Source organism: Pipistrellus kuhlii, unplaced genomic scaffold (assembly GCF_014108245.1).
Source record: "Pipistrellus kuhlii isolate mPipKuh1 unplaced genomic scaffold, mPipKuh1.p scaffold_m20_p_140, whole genome shotgun sequence".
Lineage (NCBI taxonomy): Eukaryota > Metazoa > Chordata > Mammalia > Chiroptera > Vespertilionidae > Pipistrellus > Pipistrellus kuhlii.
In genome coordinates this window covers 54,633-79,552 of record NW_023425450.1, presented here as the reverse complement: position 1 = coordinate 79,552, position 24,920 = coordinate 54,633, and the positions used below count along the sequence as shown (strand labels likewise).

The following is a 24,920-nucleotide window of genomic DNA, read 5'->3' as shown; positions in this document are numbered from 1 at the left end:
GCCCTCCTCTCTCTGTGCCCTCCTCTCTCTGTGCCCTCCTCTCTCTGTGCCATCTTCTCTGTGCCACCCTCTCTCTGTGCCATCTTCTCTGTGCCACCCTCTCTGTGCCCTCCTCTCTCTGTGCCCTCCTCTCTCTGTGCCCTCCTCTCTCTGTGCCATCTTCTCTGTGCCATCCTCTCGGCAGGAGATGCGGCAGGTGGGAAAGCGGACCCCAGCCTCTTGCTCTGGCTGGAAGGCTGGGGTGCGAGCTGGGCTGTTGGTGAGCCTGGGCGAGCACAGTGCCAGGGACCCCAGTTGAGGGATGAGGGTGGAAGGTCGGACGAATGCAAGTCCTCGGTGTTGAGGGGGGCGTGGTTCGGGGGGAGGGTACAGGAGGGGCTTGAACTGGCAGAAACTCCGCCTCCTCTGCCCACAGCAAGCTGGTGGGAGGAAGCTGGGTGCCGCAGGGTCCCCCGCGCCCCCCCCCCCCGACCTTCAAGCCCACAGCTGGGGGGGAGGCAGCAGAGGCAATGCCCACCTTTCTGAACCGCATCTGGCGCCGGTGTGGCTCCAAACGCCAGGGCCCCCCTGGAAGCAGGAGGGGACGGCCGAGCCAGCCATAAGATCTGGGAAGAGAGGCAGGGATGTGACAGCGCAGTTTGCCGACCACTGGTCTACGGTTTTCTCACCATCATGTACCTTCTTGTCTTTTTCTTCATCTTTTTCTTCTTTCTTTCTTTTTTTTTTTTTTTTTTTTTTTTTTTTTGACTCTAATTATTTGCACATTGGCCTTCCCAGCTTGTCTTTGTTTTCTCGGAGCTTCTCCGTCTGCCGCTCCGCTCCTCACACTGGAGGAGTTACTCCGCTGTATGGTCCATCTCCTCCTCCGTCCTGCTCTTCGTTACTGCCCTTCCCATCACAGCCTTCCCTTCCCAGAAGGTTTGCTCCCTGGATGCTCTTTGAAAACCTCCTGTTGTGTCTTATCTCCCTCTCCCTTCCTCTCTGAATCAATAACAATATATTTTTTACAAAAAAATGGCTGCAGTCTCCTCCGTCACATTCATTGGCCTCCCTCCCCCGAGGCCCTCAGCTTCCTAACTCAGACACCATTAGTCCGCGCACTGTTGCCGCTTTGAGAGGTTTCTAACATCTCTTAATTACCGGTTAACTGATGTCATCTTATTTGCTCTGTCCTTCTGCACTGAAACAATGTTTCTCCTTTTTTATCCTGATCTCAAGGGAACGTTGAACAGAAAATTCCTTTCATTAAAAAAAAATACAAAAAACCTCTAGCCCAGATGGTGTAGCTCAATGGATAGAGGGTCAGCCTGCAGACTCAAGGGTCCCAGGTTCGATTCCGGTCAAGGGCATGTGCCTAGGTTGAGGGCTCAATCTCTAGCTGGGGGCTGCAGGAGGCAGCTGATTGAGGTTACTGTCTCTCTCTCCCTCTCTGTTCCTCTCTATAAAAATCAATTATATGTGTGTGTGTGTGTGTGTGTGTGTACAGTATATGAGAAACAAGTGTATTGTGTTTTTTTTAAAAAAAAAAAAAAGAAAGAAAAGAAAAGAAAAGAAAAAGAAAAAGAAAGACAGAATAAGGATTTTCTTTTTTTTTATATTTACCTAAGTTTCCTTATAATTTGTTGTTCCCCTATGACCCACAGGAAGGCAACTCGGTCGTATTTTTATTTTTTATACCATTTTAGACTTGGAGAAGAGTTGCAAAACTTGTAGGAAATTACAGGATACCCCCCTCACCCAGCTTCCTTTTATGTTACAAACTTATACAACCATAGAGCATTGATCAAAACTAAAATAAATAAATAAATAAATAAATAAATAACCTGACTGGTGTGGTTCAATGGTTGAGCATCGACCCATGAACCAGGAGGTCAGGGTTCGATTCCCAGCCAGGGCACAGGCCGGGCTGTGGGCTCCATCCCCAGCGAAGGGGGCGTGCAGGAGGCAGCCGATGGATGACTTTCTCTCATCATTGATGTTCCTCTCTCTCTCTCTTTCTCTCTCTCTCTCTCTCTCTCTCTCTCTCTCTCTCTCTCTCTCTCTCTCTCTCCCCCTCGCTCCCCTTTCCCTTCCTCTCTGAGATCAATAAGAAAATATATTCTAAGGAAAGTGTTCTGTGGATGTTGACCAACGAGTAGAGTCAGCCACCACAGTTTCATATCAACGTTTTTCTATCAGGCCGTCCCGTCCATCTTCCCCTGAGCTCGCCTCTTCTGCGCCTTCCCCTCCTCCAACACAAGGCGGGACCCCATGAACTGCTTTCCTCCCCGAAGGACGGATTCTCTCCAAGATTATATAAATGGGATTGCATAATGGGTCACCTTCCGGGTCCTTCTCCTCTCCCTTAGGGGGAAAAAAAAAAATGCACCAAAGAGCCCTCCATCACTCTGCGTGCTTGACATGGCTTGTTCCCTCCGTGCGCCAAAAAATCCTCTATGGGACTGGCTGCGTCCGAGAGGAGCTCCCCATTCATCACTTCAAGGACGTTCTCATCCAGGCTTTTGGATGATGGACAAGCGTTTGCATGTCTCTTAAAGAAATAACCTAGGCACCAGGACTCTGGGTCACAGAGCAGGTGTGCGATTAATTTTATATATATATAAAAAAAAAATGGCCCGTTTCTTTTCCAAGTCAAGACTAGGGTCAGACGAGGCAGAAGCCAAAGGGCCCAGAAGCCAACGTCTTTGCTCACTGTCGGCACCCCAACTCCTGTCCTGTTCATTCTGTCCCTCCTTTTCCTGCACGGATCATCTGAGGCTGCCCACACACACCCGCCTCCAGGGACAGCACCCCTGGCCGCCTGCCGCGGCCAGATTTATTTATTTATTTTTTAATAGATTTCTATTGATCTCAGAGAGGAGGGGAGGAGGAGAGAGAGAATCATCAGTGATGAGAGAATCGTGGACCGGCTGCCTCCTGCTCACCCCACACCCGGGATCTAGCCCCGTAACCGGGGCAGGTGCCCTGACTGGGAATGGAACTGTGACCTCCTGGTCCATAGGTCCACACTTGAAACCCTGGGCCACTCTGGGGGGCTGAGGGCAGTTCTCGCCATTTCTGGAGAGCGATGAGTCCAGTGGCTGTCGGCGGAGAAGATCAGGGGAGAATCAGAGGTGGAGGCTAAGGTTGTTCTTGCTCACCAAGAAAGCAGAAACCCCGCACCCCTCTCACCTCTCCCTCTGCCTCCTTCCTTGGCCATCCTACCTCTAGCTGGACTCGGAGAGATGAGCAATTGGTACCGTTAGCCACTAGGTGGTGCCACAAGACAGCCTTTTAAAATAAGGGACTCTGCCCTTCCTCCACCCATGAGAGAGATTTCTTCTCTTCCTGAAGGTCCGGAGGTTTCGCCCAAAGAACGGTTTAAAAATCACAGCCCCAGCTCCTGGCCAGGAGCGCTGGAGGGTTTCTTTGCAAAAGTCTCTGCTTTTCTTGCTAGAAAAATCAATGCCAGGCCGATTCCAGCGCGGGCAATGGCTTGCCCTTCAGGACACAGTGACCTTGCTCTCGACCACCACCCCCTTGTCAGGGCACATTGGTGCTTGGTAAACGAGTACATACACTGTCGGCTATTTTTTTATTTTTTTTTATTTTATTTTATTTATTTTTCTTAGTTTTCAGTATTCGTCCTTGCCCGTGCTTTGTTAGCTTTGCGTTAAGCAATTCATCGACCTTTTTTTTTTTTTTTTTTTTTTTTCAGTGAATGTATCTGGTATTTTCTTTTATTTTTTAAAAATATATATTTTTTTATTGATTTTTTTACACAGAGGAAGGGAAAGGGATAGAGAGTTAGAAACATCCATGAGAGAGAAACATCCATCAGCTGTCTCCTGCACGCCCCCCACTGGGGATGTGCCCGCAACCAAGGTGCATGCTCTTGACCGGGATCAAACCTGGGACCCTTCAGTCCGCAGGCCGACGCTCTATCCACTGAGCCACACCGGTTAGGGAACTGGTATTTTATTTTCAATGTCAGTTTCTACAATACATTTCACTGATAGTGTATAGAAACAAAATTGATTTCTGTATGTTGCCCTTATATTCTGCAAACTTACAAAACTCACTTACCAGTCTATGCATTTTGGGATAAGCACACACACACACACACATATGTATGCATGCATGTATGCATGTATTTTGTAGGTTCCTTAGAATGTTAAACTTGGACAGCTATGCAAGGCCTCTTAGATGCATGGACCCTTCATCATTGAGCCATGTCCCTCTCTGCTCTGGGCATTTTCTTTCCCCGAAAGTTTACTGTGTGATAATGGTTCTTTTTGATTAATGTTGTGTCTCATGTGTTTTCTCATCCCCTCCTTTCAGTCTAACCAGATCGTTATATTGGAAGTGAGTTTTTCATAGCTTAGGTGTATAGTGGGTCATTAGAAAAAACAATTCAGTCTCTCTTTTTCAATTTACATATTTTAGACCATGTATATTTAATGTAATTACTGACATTTTTAGGGCTTTAAGTCTTCCCATTTATTTTTGTCTTCTCCCCGTTCCCCCTGATTGTGTCTTTTTCTCTTTCTTTCTTTCTTTCTTTCTTTCTTTCTGTTTTTATCCTGCTTTCCTGTGGCTCCCTGGAACATTCTTTTTTTTTAGAATTCCATTTCAATTTTTATATAATTTTCTAGCGTACCTCTTTTCATAGATGCCTTATGGGTTGCCTAGATGTTACATCTCCGTGTAGGTGTGAGCATGGCAAAGAGGGAGCATTGTTGATGAGTACACGCGTTCCCGGCATCGGGGCCGTGAGAAGAGGGCCTTCTACCATCTCCTGTCATCTGGGTGGGCAGGGCCGTCCCTGCCAAGAGGAGACTCGGGTTGTGCGTTTGTGGTCCATAAGCTGAGCTGTGTGCGCCTTGTCAATGCTCCCCTCCCCCGGCGACTCCCCATCTTCCTCCGGGGTCTTCCTTTCGCGTCCAACCCATGGGCTCAGAGACCCACAAAAGCCACAGAGTCCCACGTTCAAAACGCCAAGCTGCCCTCGCTGGTGTGGCTCAGTGGATAGAGCGTTGGCTTGCGGACTGAAGGGTCCCAGGTTCGATTCCGGTGAAGGGCACACGCCCAGGTTGCAGGCTCAATCCCCAGTGGGGGACGTGCAGGAGGCAGCCGATCCGTGATTCTCTCCCATCATTGATGTTTCTATGTCCCTCTCCCTTCCTCTCTGAAATCAATAAATTATATACACACACACACACACACACACACACACACACACACACACCGCCAAGCTACTAGGAACCTCGGAGTCTCCCAGGGGGCTCTCACCCAACGTCCTCTCGGAGCAGCACAGAAATCCACCCCGGTGCTTCTGTGCCACGCCAGCCCCAAGTCCGTGCTGAGGTGCCCGCTGTGCAGGCGGCGGTGGGCCAGGGCTGTTGAAACCAGACCGACTGCACCGCACCGCCAGCCTCCGGCTCCCGAACCCCCTTCGCGGGGAAGAGACGTGGGAACAGCTCTCGGAGGCACCCGTGTTCTCCGCGGGGAGCAGAAGGCGCCCGTGCAGTTCTAGCCCCGCCAGTGTGGCTCAGTGGGTGGACACCGACCCAGGAAAACGAGGAGGTCTCGGTGCGATTCCGGGTCCGGGCTCTGGTGACTGCCGTTCCTTCTCGTGCAAACTTGAGCCAAACGGCCGAGGACCCGGGTCCCGTGAGCTCAGAAGGCGTCTGTGAGCGTTTCCTGCTCGCACAAAGCAGCTTTTCCTAAAAGCACGGGAGAGACGGAGGCCACGAGACAGCAGTTCAAAGACGTCTCGAAAGAGAGTTCCCATTTCCACGAGGGGCCTGACTCATCCTGTGGACGCCGCTAAACATCTAAGTTTGGGGGGGGGGGGGTTGTGTGTTTTTTTACTGCGTGGGAGGAGCCAGCATCTGTCACCAGGAAAAAGAGAAGAAAAAAAAAGAAGAACAGGAAGGATGGATGGATGGTGTGGCTCGGCGAGCGTGGAGAAACACCCAGATAGGATGCATGTTCTTTTTAATAAATCATGCACCGTGGGACACACACCCCCCAGACACTGGGAGAAACGCCAGCCGTGTGGGAGAAGCATCCAGTGCTGTGAACAGGCCCTTCACCGATGGCACTTACAACAGGGGTGTCGGGAGCCGGGGGTGGGAAACCCTGAAAACAGACCGGAACTATCCGCAGAGGAATGGTTTCACGGCCAAGGAAGATATCTGGGTTTTCTGACTCCTGGCTTCCTGTTGTAGTGACTCGTCTGTAGCAAACCTTCACAAAACCCCTGTGTTTAAGAACAAAGAGCAGCCGAAACCGGTTTGGTTCAGTGGATGGAGCGTGGGCCTGCGGACCGAAGGGGTCTTGGGTTCGATTCCGGTCAAGGGCATGTGCCTTGGTTGCGGGCGTATTCCCCAATGAGGGGTGTGCAGGGGGCAGCCGATTGGTGGTTTTCTCTCTCATCGATGTTTCTAGCTCTCTATCCCCCTCTCTTCCTCTCTGTAAAAAATCAATAAAGTATATATTTAAAAAAAAAAAAAAAAAAAAAAAAAAAAAAAAACAATGAGCAGGCCAGGCGGCGAGGCTCCGTGGTCGAGCATCCACCCCCTGAACCAAGAGGTCGCCGGTCCCACCCCCCGTCAGGGCACGTGCCCGGGGCTGCTGGTTCGATCCCCCCCCCCCCCCGCCCGCCCCTGGTGGGGCTGTGCAGGAGGCAGCCCATCCATGATTCTCATCCCTGGGTGTTTTTCATCTTTTTTTCCTCCCTCTCCTCCCTGCCTCCCTGAAGTCAATAAAAATATACTTTAAAGGTCAGAAACATAGCATCTGCATGGCAAGGACGCTTTCCCCGTCATTGCTTTTGTCCTCTCCTCACGCCATCTGCCTGCATCATTGCCTTTCCTAGTCTGCAGTCGCCCACGGGCGGCCCTCCCCCTTCCATCTTCACCACCACCTTGGAGGGTCCTTGTGTCTTCTACAGAGAGATGCTCAGGGGCAGCGGGCCACCAGCTGCTGGCCCTCAGTCCAGCTGTGTCCCCTGTGCCCCTCTCACCCCCATAGCCCACCTCCCATGGCTCCCCCAGCTCCCCTGGCCTCGTGGAGGCCTCCGGGTCCCGCCTCCGCCCGCACAGCCCGGTCCTCTGCCGCCGCCTCCGCGCCCCCAGCCCTTGCCGCCCTCCCCGGGTTACCCCGACAGGATCCGCCAGCCCTGGAAACTCCTCAGGAAGTTGCTATAGAAACCCCCCCTGTGGGAATGCTCCTCAGGCCCAGACTCCACCCTGGCGGATGCGGGAGCCAGGAGCTCTCCGCTGAGCCCCCTCCGTCTCCCAGGAGACGTGTGCCACCCCGCGGGGGGGGGTGGGGGGGAGCCACCCTGCTCCTGTGTGGGTGACGCTAGCTAGCACCGAGGAGAACGGGGTCTTTCCTGGAGAGCTCAGGAAGCTGGGCCCGGGGTGGCCACCCGCTGGCCATCAGGGATGGGCAGAGTGCCACCTCGCCCACGGAGTACCACCAGGGCATGCCCTCTCCAGAGCAGACTGGGGTGCAGGTGGGAGGAGCCCCCCCCCCGCACCCCATCTGGGTTTGGGATGATAACCTCCCATCTCTTGCCTTCCCCCTCAAAGCCGCCTGGTTCTAGCCCGGCCAGTGTGGTTCAGTGGGTGGACATCCGACCATGCACCAGGAGGTCTCAGTTCGATTCCAGGTCTGGGCACATAGCGAGGTGCGGGCCTGATCCCAGTAGGGGGCGTGGTCTCTCATCAATGTCTCTCTCTCTCTCTCTCTCTCTCTCTCTCTCTCTCTATCCCTCCAGCTTCCTCTCTGAAATAAATAAAAATGTATTTAAAAAAAAAAAAAAAAAAAGACCCTGTAACTGGCCACAGCCAGGACCCCTGCAGAGGGAGGGACACAGAGGCATCATCTGAACACGCAGCTCCGCAGTGGGATTCGAACCAGCAGCCATGAGGCTGCCCATGAGAACATCACTGTCGGGGTGGGCGGGGCCAGTGGCCATGAGAACGTCACTGACATGTGGGCGGGGCCAGTGGCCATGAGAACATCACTGACATGTGGGCGGGGCCAGTGGCCATGAGAACATTGCTGTGGAGGTGGGCGGGGTAATGGTAACAGGGTACCGCTTAGTTTCCTCTTACAATTGTCAGATTAGTCCTGTGTCTTAAGATACGTTTGTGAGTCATTATCGAGACCTTCTTTTGTTCACGTGATCCATCTTCCCAGGTGTCCAGTTTACTAGTAGTCCTCTCCTAGGACCCCGGTCGGCACACTGCGGCTCGCGAGCCACAGGCGGCTCTTTGGCCCCTTGAGTGTGGCTCTTCCACCAAGCACCACGGCCTGGGCGAGTCTGTGTGGAAGAAGCGGCGTTGGAAGAAGTTTAAGTTTAAAAAACGTGGCTCTCCAGAGAAATGTCAGTCGTCGTACTGTTGAGATTTGGCTCCGTGGACTCATGAGTTTGCCGACCACGCACTCAGCTTGCCTAGCCACCTTCACAGCATCCTCACTTCCCTGTTGAATGACATCCGGCTTTCTCTACTTTCCCCTTCTTTCCTTAGGGTTACACTCTCCTTAAATACATTTTTATTGATTTCCGAGAGGAAGGCAGAGGGACGAGAGATAGAAACAACGATGAGAGAGAACCATGGATCGGCTGCCTCCTGCACACCCCCTATCGGGGATGGAGCCCACCAACCGGGCCTGTGTCCTGACCTGGAACCCCACCATGGCCTCCTGGTTCCTTGGTCAACACTCAACCACTGAGCCACACTGGCCGGACGTACAGGAGTGTTTTGTTTTTACATTTCAGGTGGGTCTATTAGCTTCTGGTAAACAGCCTCGGCGTCTATTTTTAGACCTCACCAGCTTAATGAAAGGAAGGCTGGATGCTTCACACCGCCAATTACCGTGCTCGAGATGAACGCACACGTTTATTCACTCTGCTGGGTAGGGATGATTCAGAGGGGCTGCCTCTCACCGCAGCAAGCAGACGTCGGAAATTAAAAATGAGCTGACTGCAGCGAAGGCCCCCTCCCAGCCCATCCCGAGGGAAACGCTGCCCCAGACAGGGCTCGCTGATCCTGTGAGCGTGTCGTCGCTCCTCTGTCCCCCGCCCCCCCCCCGTGCATTGTGGGATTGAGATAAAGCACAAGCCAGACACATGCCCCTCAAAGAAGGGGCCTGGCCCAGCTGGTGTGGCTCAGTGGTTGAGCATCTTACCTAGGAAGCAGGAGGTCAGGGTTCCATTCCCGGTCAGGGCACATGCCCAAAGTTGTGGGGAGTGCAGGGAGGCAGCTGATCTATGATTCTCTCTCATTGTTGATGTTTCCATCTCTCCCTCTCGCCGAAATAAATTTTTTAAAGTGTTTTTTAAAAAAGATGTGTGGGTGTAAATACTGGTAAATGCTTTTTACTTCTTTTGTTTTATGACTGTATTATAAAGCACGTCATGACCAAAATGTCAGTCTTCATTGCTTACACAAATCTAGGGTATCTCCCCAAAATGTGCATAACACATTTTTTAATAATTGCAAAGGCAGTGTTTATGAAAATGCGTTTCGTTTTCAAAATTGAGCTACCTGCTATTAAAGTGTATCTACATGTTTTGGGACACGCTGTCTATGTTATTTGTTAAATACTACTTATTTATAAATTAAACAAGTTAGTACTTTTTAATCACTTTTTTAAATTGACTTTAAAGTGAAGGAGGGAGGGAGGGAGAGAGAGAGAGAGAGAGAGAGAGAGAGAGAGAGAATATCATGGATGTGAGAGGAAAACATTGATCGGTTGTCCCCCGCACACACCCCGACCAGGGCTGGGGATCGAACCTGCAATCTAGGTATGTGCCCTGACCAGGAATGGAATCCACAAGCTTGCTTTCCCCCTCCTCCTCCTCCTCCTCCCCCTCCTCCTCCTCCTCCTCCTCCTCCCCCTCCTCCTCCTCCTCCTCCTCCTCCCCCTCCTCCTCCTCCTCCTCCTCCTCCCCTCCTCCTCCTCCTCCTCCTCCTCCCCTCCCCCTCCTCCTCCTCCTCCTCCTCCTCCCCCCTCCTCCTCCTCCTCCCCCTCCTCCTCCTCCTCCTCCTCCTCCTCCTCCCCCTCCTCCTCCTCCTCCTCCTCCTCCTCCTCCCCCTCCTCCTCCTCCTCCCCCTCCCCTCTCCTCCTCCTCCTCCTCCTCCCTCCTCCTCCTCCTTCCTCCTCCCCCTCCTCCTCCTCCTCCCCCTCCTCCTCCTCCTCTCCCTCCTCCTCCTCCTCCTCCTCCCCTCCTCCTCCTCCTCCTCCTCCTCCTCCTCCTCCTCCTCCTCCTCCTCCCTCCCCTCCTCCTCCTCCTCCTCCTCCCTCCTCCTCCTCCCCTCCTCCTCCTCCTCCTCCCCCTCCTCCCCTCCTACTCCTCCTCCTCCCTCCTCCTCCTCCTCTTCCTCCTCCGCCTCCCTCCTCCTCCTCCTCCTCCTCCTCCTCCTCCTCCTCCTCCTCCTCCTCCCCCTCCCCCTCCTCCTCCTCCTCCTCCTCCCTCCTCCTCTCCTCCCCTCCTCCTCCCCCTCCTCCTCCTCCTCCTCCCTCCTCCTCCCTCCTCCTCCTCCTCCTCCCCCTCCCCCCTCCCCTCCTCCTCCCCCTCCTCCTCCTCCTCCCTCCTCCTCCCCTCCTCCCCTCCTCCTCCTCCTCTCTCACTCTCACACACACACACAGGACAATGCTCTGAGCCACCTGGGAAGGGCTATAATAATTTTTTTAAAGTCACAGTCCCCCCTTCAGTTCTGCATTCATTTTATAATATTGCTCCTCATTGATGCCTCCATCAAAATAGCGTGCTTTAGTCAAAACTGGTTTGGCTCAGTGGATAGAGCGTCGGCCTACGGACTGAAAGGTCCCAGGTTCAATTCCTGTCAAGGGCGTGTACATTGGTTGCGGGCACATCCCCAGTAGGGGGCGTGCAGGAGGCAGCTGATGGATGTTTCTCTCACATGGATGTTTCAAGCTCTCTATCCCTCTCCCTTCCTCTCTGTAAAAAAACAAAAAACAAAAAACAAAAACCCAATAAAATATATTTTAAATAAAAATAAAAAATAAAATAGCGTGCTTTATATTTCCCCCCACCGGACAGATTTTACTGCCACTTGGTAGCCCCCAGGCTTCCTCACAGACAGAGGTTGTATTTTGAAGGAGGGCAGGGAGCCTTTAAAAGTATTTGCAAACATCCGGGACCGGTTTGGCTCAGTGGATAGAGCATCGGCCTGCGTACTGAAGGGTCCCGGGTTCGATTCCGGGCAAGGGCATGTACTGTGCTTGCGGGCACATCCCCAGTGGGGGGTGTGCAAGAGGCAGCTGATCGATGACTCTCATCGATGTTTCTAACTCTCTATCCCTCTCTCTTTCTCTCTGGAAAAAATCAATAAAAATATATTTTAAAAAATAATAAATAAAAGTATTTGCAAACAGAGCAAACACCTTCTGTGCTCAACAACCGTCTCTTATGTGACTCTTCGTCTTCCAGGCGCCCAGTACCAACCGGGGACCAGAAATACCGCCGTGAGCCGACCCAGCCTGCCCCAGCCCTGGTGGGACTGACAGGCCAGAGGGCTCAGCGGATAACAAAAGGAGCAAGAGAAGCAAACGTGTCTGTGGAAGGAAGGACCCCGGCACGGCAGGGAGAGAGGCAGGTGTCTGACGGCAGGTAGGATGTTCAGAGAAGACATTTCTGGGAAGAGATGTTTACGAGGAGACGTGAAATCGTTCGAGAACGAGCCACGCAGGCTGCCCTCCGAGTGCAAACAGCTGGTGCCGATACCCCGTGGGAATGCCAGGGGCAGCCTGGAGAGAGAAGAACAGGCCCCGGTGAACAAAGCTGGGAGGATAGGGGGCTAGGGTCATGGTGATGGCGATGATGGCATGGGCTAGGGTCAGGGTGGTGGTGGCATGGTCTCGGTCATGATGGTGATGGCATGGGCTAGGGTTATGGTGGTGGTGGTGGCGGCATGTTCTTGGTCATGATGATGGTGATAGCATGGTCTCGGTCATGATGCTGATGGCATGGTCTCGGACATGATGGTGCTGATGGCATGGGCTCGGGTCGTGATGGTGATGTCATAGTCTCGGTCATGATGCTGATGGCATGGTCTTGGTCATGATGGTGGTGGCATGTCTCGGTCATGATGGTGCTGATGGCATGGTCTCGGTCATGATGGTGGTGACATGGATACATACTGTAGCAGGACAGCGATGAAAAGGAATCAGATTTGAACATGCTTTGAAAGTCGAGCCCTCGGGAATGTACAAATCTTGCATGCAAACAGCCTGTAGAATTACTACCCATATCATCCCAAACTGGAAGCCACCCAATTAACCTCCCCTGAGTGAATGCACAAAACGTGGTGTGGCCCCACCGGCTGGCTCAGGGGTTGAGCGTAGACATTACGAATGGGGAGGTCACCATGGGATCCCCAGTCAGAGCACACAGCCAGGTTGCAGGCTCCATCCCCAGTAGGGGGCGTGCAGGAGGCAGCCCATCAATGATTCTCGCAATCTTTGATGCTTCTTCTATCTTCTCCCTCCCTCTCCCTTCCTCTCTGAAATCAATAAACATATATATATTTTTAAAAGTCAAATACATTACCTTTTATTAAACATCCGGTGTATAACGTTTAAAAAAAAAATGTCCTCAGCTTGGAGGAGTAAAAAATAAGGATTGTCAAGAAATACACGCGAGGGCGGTATTACCTGTGATATTACTTGCAGAGGGGGCGTGGCCACGCCCGGAGGAAGATGTGAGTGTGGGCAGAGAGAGAGAGCTGTGGGCAGTCCTTGGCATCAGTCAAAAAACCACCTCAGCTGAAACCGGTTTTGCTCAGTGGATAGATAGAGCGTCGACGTGCGTACTGAGGGGTCCCAGGTTTGATTCCGGTCATGGGCATGTACCTTGGTTGCGGGCACTTCCCCAGTTGGGGGGGGGGGGGGGCGGTGCAGGAGGCAGCTGGTTGATGTTTCTCTCCCATCGATGTTTCTAGCTCTCTATCCCTCTCCTTTCCTCCCTGTAAAAAATCAATAAAAAATATATTTTTTTAAAAGAAAGAAAGAAAGAAACACCCCAAGGGGGGGCGCGAGAAGTGTTCAGAGGGAAGCCAGACATGGGCGAAGGTGGGAGAAGCGGCTTTAGAGGCGGAAGGGAGGACCAGCTCTGGAGGAGAGGGATGCGCTGGCCGCGAGGAGCAGGGCTTTGGAGATGGAGCTGAGACAGGGGGGGTGCGGGGGAGGGGAGAAAGTTTGGGGCGCTCAGGAAGGACGGGGTGGGCGCACACAGTGCCAGGAAGCAGAGGGCAGAGGCAGGCTGTCCCAGTCCCGTTATCTCTGTCTCCCCGGGGGCAGGTGCCCCCCCCCAGGGGGGCATCGGGAAGGGCGAGCGCGTGTCGGAGCACGGCGGGGGGAGCCTGCGCTCTCCAGGGTCCTGAAACCAGTGCGCGCGCCCGGGGGCCGGCGTTGGCCGGGAGGAGCAGGGCTTGGAGATGGAGCGGAGACAGGAGGGGGCGGGAGAAAGTTTGGGGCGCTCAGGAAGGACGGGGTGGGCGCGCACAGTGCCGGGCAGCAGCGGGCAGAGGCAGGCTCTCCAAGTCCCGTTATCTCTGTGGCCCACGGGGGCATCGGGAAGGGCGAGCGCGCGTCGGAGCGCGGGGGGCGAGGGGGTGCGCGCTCTCCAGGGTCCTGAATCCGGAGCGCGCGCCGGGGGGCGGGGGGGGCGGGGGGGGGCGGGGCCGGAGAGCCCGGCGCGCCCCCGTCCGCCTTCTCCCTCCCGGGGCGGCCGGGACGCGGCTGCGGCCGCTGACGTCAGGGCGGGCGGAGCCGGGGAGGGAGGCGGGAGGGAGAGGCGGGCGCCGGGCCGGGCGCGCGGCCGCCGCGGGCGCGCACGGGGCGCGAGGGGCGGAGCGGAGCGGGCGCGCGGGAGGAGGCGGGGGAGGCGGCGAGGCCCCCGGAGGGACCGCGAGCGGCGGCGGCAGCTGCTGGGGAGGGAGGGAGGGGGCCGCTGCCGGTACCGGAGCCACAGCGGAGGATCGGATTTTTTTCTTTTTTCTTTTTTCTTTTTTTTTTTTCTGGGATAAAAGCGAGAGGGAAACATGGAAGCCGGGTAGTGGCGGCGGCGGCGGCGGCTTCGGAGCGCGGAGGCGCGCGCGCGGCAGGTGAGACGGCGCTGGCCGCGGTGCTGACGGCGGCGGCGGCGGGGTCGGGGCCGCGAGCCGCGCACACACACACACACACACACACACAGGTGCTCCCCGTGCGAGCGAGCGCGTCGGGCATCGGGGTCCCTCGATGGCCCCCACCCCCACCCCCGTGGCGAGACGGGCGGGCGCACAGACCGGGTGGCCCTGGAGCGAGGCGGCGCGCGGGGGAGACACAGGGGCGCCGGGGTCATGGGGTCCGCACACGGGGCTGGCCCGCGCGCGTCTGCATTGCAGGCTCCTCTCTCTCTCTCCGGACCCCGAGGGCAGGCGCCCGCGGCCACCACCGCCTCCAGCCTCCAGCCTCCAGCCGGGAAGGCGCGCGGGGTCTCCCCGGGCAGGGCGCGGCGCTCCCCGGCTGGATCGGGGCCGTTAGCTGTCCGCACTGGAACGTGAGGACAGGCGTGGAGGCACCGGCCCCGTTATATGCGCTGGGGGTGGGGGTGTCTCGCGAAGCCGGCTGGTTCCCCAGGCCCTGCCCGGGCCCGGGAGCCGTGCATGAGGCCGGGCGCACACGGGCTGGGGCTGCGTGGGCCCCGGCGCGGCCCGGAGCACCGCTCCCTCCCTCCCTCCCTTCCTCCCTCGCTCCGGTCCCGCTCCGGGTCCAGCGAACCCGGAGGCCTTCCCTTTAGTGTCTCCTCCCTGGAGGAGGAGGGGAAAAATAAATAAATAAACGCATCCACCGTGCGCCTTCAATGCTCCTTTAAATTGGGGAGAAGTCAGTGACGTCATCATTCACAAAAACTTTCCTTCATTGGACACGGCGGCCGGCCGCTCGCTCGCTCGCTCGCTCACTCGCTCGTGTGTCCCCTCCCCTCCTCCTTCTCTGGTAGCGGGTAGCGGTTGCAGCCCTTGGAGAGAGAGAGAGAGAGGAGCCTGGGCATCGGGCGGCTCTGCCCTCTGCCCTCTGCCCTCTGCCCTCTGCCCTCCGTCCGCTCCTCCCTCGGGGAGCACAGCGCTGTCTCTTTGGGTTGTTTGTGGGCCTGAGCTGGGGAGCCTGTGAGCCCCCGTGGGTCCGGGAGCCGCCTGGGCCACAGCACAGGGACCCAGGGAAAGACGCATGACACTCGCCGGGCCTGAGGTTTTGCTAAAGCACAGCGGTTCGAGAGCCGGGGGCGGGGGCTGGGGGTGGAGATGGTAAGGATATTCCGTTTGCGGGGGGGGGGGGGGGGGGCAGGTGGTGTGTCCCGAAAGAGGCGGACAGGCCTCGCCGGCTTCGGGGAAATCTCCAGCTCTCCTTCCTGGTCGTCACCCGCCCTGCCCCCTCCCCCCACCAGGATGTATCTGGGAACAGCCCGCCCCGGAAAGGGGGTGGTGGCTTTTCGGTGTTTGTTTGTTTGTTTGTTTGTTTTTAAGTTGGCACATGTATCTCTTTATTGGTTCGTCCTCAGCCGAGGATACATCTCTGTTGATTTTTTAGAGAGAGTAGAAGGAGAGGGGGGAGGGATATTGGTTGCCTCCCCCACGCACCCCCACCAACCAGGGCCAGGGACGGAGTCTGCAGTCTTGACCGGAATCGAACCCGGGACCCTTCCATCCGCAGGCTGACACTCTATCCACTAACCCGCGCCAGCCAGGGCTTCTCCGGGGCTTTTGCGTCCTTACCACAGTCGCTGTGGGTCCCACCGGCGTCCAAGGCCAGTTCAACACCCAGATCGGGCAGAGAGCGCCCAGCTGGGGGCCGCAGAGCTCCCTACAGCGACACCTCCCCTTGCTCCCCCCTCCCGTTCTGTTCTGGGGGAACCCTCCCCCCACTGAGTGTGAGCAGCGGGCTGTGGGTGTTCCATTAGTGCCGACCGCTGTGAGAGTCAGAGGGAGCGGGTCCCCAAGGCAGTCTGGATGCCTACTCAAGCCTGTTACTTCCAAGACGAGGCTATTGACGTCTGCATTTAATAATGAATGGCCACTCCGCGCTGGTTAATAAAACACGCTCGCCTCAGCCGGTCGGCACGGCTCCGTGGTTGAGAGCATCAACCTACGAACCAGGAGGTCACGGTTCCATCCCCGGGTCCGGGCAACATGCTCGGGTTGGGGGCTCCATCCCCAGTGGGGGGGCGTGCAGGAGGCAGCTAGCCGATCCGTGATCCTCTCTCATCACTGACGTTTCTGTCTCTTTCTCTCCCTCCCTCCCCCTCCCTCTCCGAGATCAATAAAAATATATGAAAGCAACGATGAAATATGCATGCTTTACATCACCAGAGCAGCATGGCGGGTCCATAAGGTGCAATACCACGTGCCACACACACACACACACACACACACACACACACGTTAGAGTCTGGTCAGGGACGTGGGACTCTCGGCTCCGGGGTGGGTGTGAAGGAGATGGGAAAGCTGTGGTGTGTCAGAGGCCCCTGGCATTCAGGGTGGCCCTGGGCAGAAGCCGTTACTTTAAATATATATATAAACGGAATCGAACCCAGGACCCTTCAGACCACAGGCCGGGCTCTATTTACTGAGCCACACCAGCCTGGGCGAAGCCATTGCTTTAATGGAGTCTCGCCAGGTCTGGGGCTCCACTGGATTCCATGGGGCAGGTGTCCCCCGAGGGAGGGAGGGAGGGAGGGAGGGAGGGAGGGAGGGAGGGAGGGAGGGAGGGCCCGCTGAGGCCCTCAGCCCTGGTGGGGCTCACACTGGAGCTGGGGAGACACTGAGGCCTGTGCTCGCCTCATCGGGGAAGGAGAGAGGCACCGTCCTCGGGGGCAAGCAGGGCGTCCACGTGCCTCCCCTCCTGAAGGCGCCCCATGTGTCTGCCACGGCCAGGCGGGGCGGGGCGGGGCCTGGGGGAGGAGTCTTCTCCAACGGGTGTCTTTTTGGAGACTTTGCCCTGTTGAGTGTTTATTGGTGTGTTTGGTGTTTTTTTTTTGAATCCTCACCCGAGGATACTTTCCCATTGATTTTCAGGGAGACAGCGAGGGAGAGACAGAGAGAAACATCGATGTGAGTTGCCTCCTGCACACACACACACACACACACACACACACATGCACGCCCCTGACTAGGGCCCGGGTTGGGGAGGAGCCTGCAGCCCAGACACGTGCCCTTGACCGGAATCGAACCCGGAACCCTTTGGTCTACAGGCCGTCGGTCTATGCACTGAGCCATCCCGGCCGGGGCTGCCCTGTTGCTCACAGGCGCCTGACATTTGGGCTCTGACGTCACGGTCGGGGCATTTCTGCACGTGACGTGTCTCCCTGGAGGAAGCTGGTTGTGAAGGCTCTGGGCTGTGAACCTTTCAGACATGGGGTCTGGATGCAGGTCCGGTCCCCGGCCCCAGTCAGGGCATGTGTGGGGGTGGCAGATGGAGGGTCTCTCATATCTCTCTCTCTCTCTCTCTCTCTCTCTCTCTCTCTCTCTCTCTCTCTCTCTCTCTTTCTCTCACTACCCCCCCACACCTCCCTCCCTTCCACTCTCTCTCCTTTTTTAAACAAAATATTTTATTGATATTTTACAAAGAGGAAGAGAGATGGATAGAGAGCTAGAAACATCAATCTGCTTCCTCCTGCACACTCCCTACTGGGGATGTGCCTGCAGCCCTTGACCAGAATCGAACCCTGGACCTTTCAGTCTGCAGGCCGACGCGCTGTCCACTGAGCCACACCGGTTTCGGCTTCCATTCTCTCTTAAAAGCAAGTCATTCTCTCCCCTGTAGCTTGTGGCGATGCTCACCCCCACGTGGCTCCCTCAGCTCCCTGTGCTGCGTGTGAAAATAAACACAGATGCAGCCGGTCCTGCCAGCCACATGCTTAGCCGCCCGTCCCTCGTTTCCGGAAACCCTTCATCATTCCTTTCATATATTTTTATTGATTTCGGAGAGGGAGGGAGAGGGAGAGAGAGAGAGACAGACAGAAACATCAGTGATGAGAGAGGATCATGGATTGGCTGGCTGGCTGCCTCCTGCACGCCCCCCACTGGGGATGGAGCTCCCAACCTGAGCATGTTACCCTGACCTCTTCCGTTTCCGTTTCCGAGAAGCCAGCCCTGCCTGGGCTGTCCTTTCCTCCCCTGTGGATCTTCAGGCCACGGATTTCCTCTTAGGCCCCGGGGGAGGGTGTGTGTGTGTGTGTGTGTGTGAGTGTGTGTGTAAAGGCTGAGTCAGCTCCCACCAGGGCCAGCAGGGGGCGCGCTCCACGTGGCTGGCCAGCGCGGGGAGTGGGGGTGGGGTGGGGGGACCACCTGAGCCACCTTGGGAAGGATCGCCAAGGGAGGGGCGAGGGAGGGCGCGTGTGTGCACTGGTGTGCCGGTGCGTGCCCGGGAGCGTGTGTGTGCGCCTGTGGGTGCAAGCTGTGCCCGGGTGATGGAGCAGACAGAAGCGGGGGGGCCCATACTGGATGGAATAGCCAGCCATGGTGGCTTCCTGGAGGTGGGCCTCCCTGGGGGGTGAGGGAGATGGCTCACCCCCTCATCTCTCCTCCATGGCCCCCTCCCTGTCGTGTCCTGGGAGAGGGGCAGCCGGTTCTTGGCTGGAGACACAGTGCCTCCCCGGACCCCTTCTCCCCACACACCCGGCTGCTGCAGAAGGGAAGGAGCCAGGTGGCCCCCGGCGGGGAGGGCTCCAGGGTGCCGGGCCCTGTGCCGTCCGGTACGGGTTGGACTCCTGTTGGCTTAACACGGGGACTCAGGGCCGGCGGCACCTTCCGGTCCCTCTGCCTGCCTCGCCCGGAGACCAGCAAGTGTTCGGTTACGGGGCGTTTAATTTTGCCATAAAACAAACAAGCAAGCAAACAAAAAACAACCAGAAAACAGGCCCGGCTGGCATGGCTCAGGGGCTGAGCGTCGACCTAGGAACCAGGAGGTCAGGGTTCGATTCCCGGTCGGGGCACAGGCCCAGGTTGTGGGCTCCATCCCCAGTGCAGGGCGCGCAGGAGGCGGCCGATCCATGATTCTCTCTTATCGCGGATGTTTCTCTCTCTCTCCCTCTTCCTTCCTCTCTGAAACGAATAAAAACGTATTTTACAAAAAGAAGAAGGAAATAAAGGGGAGAGAAGAGGCAGCTTTGCCCGGGAGTGTGTTTCCGACGACGTGAAACGAGGGAAGGCTTCCTCCCCAACGGGGGCCCCTCCTGCTGGGACAGGGCCTGGGGAGGGAGGTGCCCCGTGCAGGCCCCTCGCGCCCAATTAGGGTGAAACCCAGACCCCCTCTCTCTTCCCATGGAGCCCCCTGAGGGGGGATGATTTTCTACCGAAGCACTACCCCTGGATGTTGCTCTTCCTTCTTATTCTCTCCAACGTGCACGGAAGCCCCGGTCGGTGTTGGCTCAGCAGGTAGCGCGTTGGCTGGCGGACAGAAGGGTCCCGGGTTCGATTCTGGTCGAGGGAACCTATCAGTTGCAGGCTTGATCCCTGGCCCTGGTTGAGGCACGTGCTGGAGGCAGCCAATCGGTGATTCTCTCTCATCATTGACGTGTCTCTCTCTCCCTCTCTCTCTCTCTTTCTCTCTCTCTCTCTCTCTCTCTCTCTCTCTCTCTCTCTCTCTCTCTCTCTCTCTCTCTCTTTCTCTCCCCTTCCTTTCCACCCTCTCTAAAAATCAATGGGAAAGTATCCTCAGGTGAAGATTAGCAAAGAAAAAAAAGAAAAGAAAAAAGAAAGAAAGGGGAGAAGGGAGGGAGGAAGGAAGGAAGGAGGGAGGGAGGGAAGGAAGGGAGGAAGGGAGAGTAAAAACAAACTATTGATTTTGGGGGGTGGGGGGAAGACACCCCGGAATGATGTGTTTGGAGCTTTGGGCTGAGCCAGGCTCTGCACCCGGCACACTTCTATTGGCTGCAGGCGGAAGTGCCCTTAGATTTTAAAAACAAACCAGCCGATGGCTAATCGTATTGATTTCAGAGAGGGAGAGGGAGAGGGAGACGTCGGTGATGAGAGAGGATGCCCCTGGCTTTCCTCGGCCCCGGTTGACTTGCCTCATCCGGGGAACAGTCTGGCAGGCGGCGTGCTCACACGTGTGCCATCACGGAGGACGCCGGAGGCCTTGGGGCTCCCGGGAGGGGGGCCGGTCCAGGCGGGACCCCTGCCGCTCAGCACGTGGGGTTCGTTGTTAACAGCATCAGCGAGCGGTCCAACAGCATCAGCGAGAGGCCCGACTTGCCTGGAGGGCCGAGAGCATCCACATGGGTGGGCGGGCGGGCGGGCTTGGAGGAGCGTCTGTGCGTGGCCCCGCCGTCTCCATGGTGACGGGAGGGCGCGCCCAGCCTGGAGGAGGCTCCCTCCTGGGTCCAGCCCTCACCACGGCCCACTCCCTAGGCCAGTGGTCGGCAAACTCATGAGACCACGGAGCCCAATACCAACAGGACAACGACTGACATGTTTCCTGAGAGCCACCTTGTTTTAACGTAAAGCCCTTCTAACGCCACTTCTTCCACGTAGACTCGGCCCAGGCCGTGGTGTTTTGTGGAAGAGCCACACTCAGGGGGCCAAAGAGCCGCAGGCGGCTCTCGAGCCGCGGTTTGCCGACCACGGCCCTGGGTCTTCGTCTCACACGTCTGAGGGGAGGCACGCAGCTGCTGGGCCCGTGATGTGTCCACTTCATTCAGCGCGTGGTTGAGCATCCACCCATGAGCCAGATTCAGATTCCCGGTCAGGGCACAGGCCCGGGCTGTGGGCTCCATCCCCAGTGTGGGGCGAGCAGGAGGCAGCCGATCCATGATCCTCTCTCATCGTGGATGTTTCTCTCTCCCTCTCCCTTCCTCACTAAAATCAACTAAAAAGAGGGAAAGAAGTGACTGTTTCCTCTTTTCCATTACATGTATGCATCACAGCCCCTGGAAGCAGTTGTAGGCCATACGAGCTACATCTATCTGATAAGACAGATGACTGCGCCCTAGCTTTTGTTGTTGTTGTTAATCCTCACCCAAGAATACCTTTTCCATTGATTTTTTTTTTTAGAGAAAGTGGAAGGGGGGTGGGAGAAACATCGATGTGAGAGAGACACACATCAATTAGTTGCCTCGTGCATACACCCCCAACCACGGCCGGGAGGTGGATCCTGCAACCCAGCGGTATGCGTCCTCGACCGGGAATCAAACCCGTGACCTGACGGTGTCCAGGCCGACGCTCCAACCACTGAGCTACCCCAGCCAGGGCTGCACACTAGGTTTCCCAAACGCTTCTCTCCGCCTCGCTGTTCCGAGTCTGGGTTTACAGAAGAGCTGTCCACACCGCTCTCCTCCCTCAGCCCGCCCCCACTTGGCGATCCCTCCCAAGGTGGCTCAGGTGGGGGTCCCCTGGTGTTGGCAGGTGGAATCTCTCTCTCTCTCTCTCTCTCTCTCTCTCTCTCTCTCTCTCTCTCTCTCTCTCTCCCTTTTCCTTGTTTCGGGGGCTTTCAAAACACACGCAGAGGAGTAAGCCATTCCCTAGATGCGGCTGTCTGGCGGGTGGTTGTGTGGGTGCTGGGCGGGGGTTGCTGACACCCTCAGGGGCCTCCGTGTGCTCTGAGAAGGAGGAGACGAGGGTCAACGTTTCCCGTCGGAGCTGGGCAGGGTCCCGCGTGCGTAACTCGGGGGGATCCTTCTCCAAGAGGAGACGCTGTGTCCGGCCGATGCGTGGCTCCGCGGTTGAGCATCCACCTAGGAACCGGGAGGTCACCGTTTGATTCCCGGTCGGTCGGGGCACACGCCCAGATTGCAGGCTCCGTCTCCAGGAGGGGGCCGTGCAGGAGGCAGTCGATCCATGATTCTCTCCCGTGGTTGATGTTTCTCTCTCTCTCTCTCCCTCTCCCTTCCTCTCCGAAATCAATGAAAAGAGTTAAAAAAAAAAAAAAAAAAAAAAAAAAAAAAAAAAAAAGAGGAGTTGTTGTTTTGATCCAGAACACTTGCCCACAAAGGCCCCTCTGTGAGATGAGGCGTGCTATTGTATCAGGGATTTGGCGTTGCCCCGGCCCCAGGCCCTCCCCCGCGCAGCAGCCAGGGGCAAGGAGGCCATGGGTGCCACACTGGACTTCTGGCCCCGGGTCCCCTCGGCCAGCTGCTGAGGCCTGGCCCCTCGCCTCCCGAGTCCCAGCACCCGGAGACAGGACCGCGCCCCCCCCCCCCCCCCCCCCCGCCCCTGTGTCTCCAAAATCTTCGCAGCCTTCGGGACTTTCATCCTTAAAGCCTTCGGTGAACACTTCCTGCTCTAGCCGCTAGAGTATTAAACCGAAGCCATCCTTTCTCTTTTTTTCTTTTTTTTAATATGTTTTATTGATTTTTTACAGAGAGGAAGGGAGAGGGATAGAAAAGGAGAGGAATAGAGAATTAGAAACATCGATGAGAGAGAAATATCAACCAGCTACCTCCTGCACACCCCCCATTGGGGATGTGCCCACAACCAAGGTCCATGCCCTTGACCGGGAATCGAACCCGGGACCCTCCAGTCCACAGGATTGACACTCTATCCACTGAGCCAAACCAGCTAGGGCATCTTTTTAAAAAATTTTTTTAAATATATTTTCACTGTTTTTCTAGAGGAAGGGAGAGGGAGAGGGAGAAAAACATCCACGAGGAGAGAGAACCATGGATCGGCTGCCTCCTGCACGCTCCCTTCCTGGGGATGGAGCTCACAACCGAGTCAGGGATGGAACCGTGGCCTCCGGGTTCCTGGGTGGATGCTCACACGAGGAGCCACCCATCCTCTGGAACGCGAGGCTTTCGGGATCTGCTCCCGGCTCCGGCCTTAAGAGATGCTCTGACGAGGGAAGCGGTGGCAGGGCTGTCACCGGCGGCCCCCGGGCACCAAGTAGGTCGGGTGCTGTCTCCGTCCGGGCGGGATCGCAGGGAGTCACCACCGCGCATGTGGGAGCTGCGGGTCTCGGGCGCCGTTGCAATCTGGTTCCATAGCCTCCCTCCATCCCGGGTCCTCTCGGGTCCGCCAGCATCCTCCGGCCCTCTCCCCCTGCACCTCCCTCTCCTCCCCCCACCCACCAGCATAACCACGGCTAAAACGGCCATCGGAAGGTTGGCTGGCCGCCCTGCCCGCGGGGCCCACACAAGGCTGGCCCTCCCTGCTGGCTGGGAAAACTCTGTCCCTTTCCCTGTGGGGTTCACAGTGGTTAGCACATCTGCCGGTGGACCACCCACTGTAGGGTCCCAGGCTCCATCCCTGGCCAAGGGCATGTACCTGGGTTGCAGGTTCGACCCCCCCCCCCCGGTCCAGCTGGGGCTCACGAGGGAAAGAAACCTGGCGACCCATTGACGTGTGTCTCTCACATGAATGTTCCCCTTTCTCTTCCCCACCTTCCCTCTCTTCACACTGACAAAAAATAAGTAAACAAATAACATTTTAAAAAGCCGAAACCGGTGTAGCTCAGTGGATAGAGCGTCGGCCTGCGGACTGAAGGGTCCCAGGTTCGATTCCGGTCAGGGGCATGCACCTTCGTTGCGGGCACATCCCCAGCAGGGGGTGTGCAAGAGGCGGCTGATGGATGATTCTCATCGATGTTTCTAACTCTCTATCCCTCTCTCTTCCTCTCAGTGAAAAATCAAAATATATTTTTTTAAAAGTCAATGGGAAGAATATATATATATATATTCTTCAAGTGAAGACTAACAAAATAATAAACCACTTTTTAAAATGTGAATTATAGATACATATCAGATCACGTTTTAATACAAAGGTATCCCAAATATTTGCGTATGGGACATACTTATAGAAAACACGTGCTGTTTCTCTGAAATTCAGATTTCACCAGGAGACCCTGTATCTTCTATCGGACAACCCTCGGTTTTTTAAAAACGTTTCTTTCTCTGCTCCCAACCCGGCTCACTCGCCTTCAAGCAAAACGCCAAAGTGACAGGGAACGTCAGACTCTGTGGCAGCAGTTTTGTTTCTCGTCTAAGACGGCGAATGGCTTTCCCTGGCAGGCGAACATGATGGCAGACCGTGTATAATTACTGTTTGGGGGGGGGGGGGGTTCTCTTTGTGGGTGCCTGTGGTGGGGGTGTTCAGCCCTGGGCAGAGTTAGGCCTCTCCCAGGACCGGCCTGTGCCCTGAACCCCTGCTGCCCACACCTTTTCTATAAGCAGGCATCTCACTTCATTTCTCTCGGCTCGGGTCCTAATTATGCAACGTGGTTCTTGCTCACCTGCATTCACACCTCAATCCAATCTGTGATGGCCCTTTTATTATTTTTTTATTTTTTTTGTAATGCTTTTCTTGATTGCAGAGAGGAAGAGAGAGGGATAAAAACATCAGCGATGAGAGAGAACCGTGGATCAGCTGCCTCCTGCATGCCCCACACTGGGAATGGAGCCCGCAACCCCGGGCGTGTGCCCTGACCGGGAATCGAACCGTGACCTCCTGGTTCACAGGTCAGTGCTCAACCAGGGAGCCACACCAGCCGGGCATAAAAAATAAAAATAAAAAAATAAAAAATTTGCCAAAACCAGTGTGGCTCAGTGGATAGAGCGTCGGCCTGCGGACTGAAGGGTCCTGGGTTCGATTCCGGTCAAGGGCATGTACCTTGGTTGCGAGCACATCCCCGGTGGGGGGTGTGCAGGAGGCAGCTGGTCGATGCTTCTCTCTCGTCGACGTTTCTGGCTCTCTATCTCTCCCCCTTCCCCTCTGTAAAAAATCAATAAAATATATATTTTTAAAAAAGATGAGAACACTGACTTCAGGGTTCCTCACGATATTCGTGTCACCTTCCGGGCGGTCTTTTGAAACACCACCTCCGACAGCGAGGAAATGCGTCTCTAGACTTCAATGGGGTGTTTTTTTTTTCTTCTCATTCTCTGTTCCGCTGTCACGTCTTCACTTCCCTTTCTTTGTCCGTAATGA

At 56.0% G+C, this 24,920-nt stretch overlaps 1 protein-coding gene across 4 annotated transcripts in view; it reads left to right on the top strand.

Moving 5' to 3' along the window:
* OTUD7A (OTU deubiquitinase 7A) overlaps positions 1 to 24,920 on the top strand; it is a 78,569-nt gene that overhangs the window by 31,113 nt on the left and 22,536 nt on the right. For all 4 annotated transcript variants that reach the window (XM_045581605.1, XM_045581602.1, XM_045581604.1 and 1 more), the window contains exon 4: positions 11,456 to 11,635. The gene's annotated coding sequence lies outside the window, so the exon portion shown is untranslated. The remainder of the gene's footprint in view (positions 1 to 11,455; positions 11,636 to 24,920) is intronic.